The following is a 1956-nucleotide window of genomic DNA, read 5'->3' on the forward strand; positions in this document are numbered from 1 at the left end:
GGAAGGAAGGAAGGAAGGAAGGAAGGAAGGAAGGAAGGAAGGAAGGAAGAAAAGGGAAGGAAGTCATCAGGGAATGATGGCAGGGTGTACAGATAATTTAAAGGGTGATGACATAGAGAATGGCAAGATGACTGCTTTAGATTGGATAGTCTAAGTCTCTGCATGTTGACATTTGCTGAAACATTAATAACACAAAAGGAAATAACTACACAAAAACCAGGCAGAAGAGCATTTCAGGCAAGAGAAAAATTAACAATATCATTATCTATGATATTCATTTAGTCATTAAAGAGATCATGGAAGATTAACCAAAAAAAATGCTCAAAATAAAATTTTCAGTTTAAAATAATGTCTCAAACAGCAAAATATATTTAATATAATGCATTTTTGTAGAGAGAGAGAGAGGCATGCAGAAACAGAAACATAATTGAGAGAATAGACAAACACTGTTTTAAGTGGGACTATATTAAACTAAAAAGGTCTTCACAGAAAAAAATAAAATAAAAACAATTAACAAAGTGAAAAGGCGACCTTCTGAATGGGAGAAAATATTTGCAAACCATATGTCATATAAGAGGTTAATATCCAAAATATACAAAGAACTCATACAACTCAATAACAAAAAACAATCTGATTCAAAAATGGACGTAGAAACTTGGAGTAAACATTTAGAAACTTAGAATAAACATTTTTCTAAAGAAAATATCCAAATGGCCAACAGGTAAATGAAAAAGTGCTCAACATCACTAATCGGCAGGGAAACACAAATTAAAACCACAATGAGCCTCCTCACACCTGTCAGAATGGCTGTCTTCAGGAAGACTAGAGATAACAAATATCGGCAATGATGTGGGAAAAAGGGAACCTTGTACGCTGTCGGTGGGATTGTAGATCAGTGAAGCCACTGCAGAAAACACTATGGAGGTTTCTCAAAAAATTAAAAATAGAACTACCTACAATCCAGCAATCTCACTTCTGGGTATATATCCGAAGGAAGTGTAAACAGGATCTCAAAGAGATATCTGCACTCTTGTGTTTATTGCAGCATTATTCACATAGTCAAGATATGGAAACAATATAAGTGTCCATCATTGGGTAAATGGATCAAGATGTGTGATTTTTATACAATGGAATATTATTCAGCCATGAGAAAGAAGGAAATCTTGCTGAACCCATAGAAACAGAGAGTAGATGGTGGTTACCAGGTGCCATGGCTGGGGTAGGGGAAGAGAATTGGGGATATGATTTTAGGGTAGAAACTTGCAAATAGTAGATAAATTCTGGATATCTAATGCACAGCATAGAGCTTACAGCCAACCATACTATATTATAAACTTCAAAGTTGCTTAAAGGCTGGATCTTAATTGTTCTTACCACAAAAGAGAAATGGTAATAATGTGACATGACAGCAGTGTTAGCTAATGCTAAGGTGGTAAGCATGTTGCAATACATAAAGGTATCAAATCAGCATGTTGTACATCTTAAACTTACATGTACAATTATATGTCAATTGTATCTCTATTTTAAAAAGTGGTTGTATATGGGATGGACTTATGGGTAATGCTTATGTTATTTTTGTTTATTTGCATTTATTAAATTTTGACAATAAACATAGTATTTTGAAATCAGAAAAACATTAATTTTATCAATTAACACCATTATTATTGTTATTGAAAGACTATAGTAATCAGTAGTCTCCATTACATTTATCCACTCCACCAGTCAAAGCACCATGGCCTTCATTTCAAAACGATAAACTGCTCTTTGGCCACCTTTTTGATTTGAGGAAAAATGGACTAAATTAAAATCTTAGGAATGAAGGAAATGGGTATGCTCTAATCTCAGCTATCTGTTACCAGCTATCCTCTGTGTGTTCCTGACTCCCATACTAAGCTTTCCAGAAATTGATCTCACTGCAAAATTAGCACCAGTGACTCAGAACAGGATGAGGCATGA

The sequence above is a fragment of the Callorhinus ursinus genome, unplaced genomic scaffold, assembly GCF_003265705.2.
Source record: "Callorhinus ursinus isolate GAN/ISIS: 27379988/994484 unplaced genomic scaffold, GSC_fseal_2.0 scaffold14, whole genome shotgun sequence".
Taxonomy (NCBI): domain Eukaryota; kingdom Metazoa; phylum Chordata; class Mammalia; order Carnivora; family Otariidae; genus Callorhinus; species Callorhinus ursinus.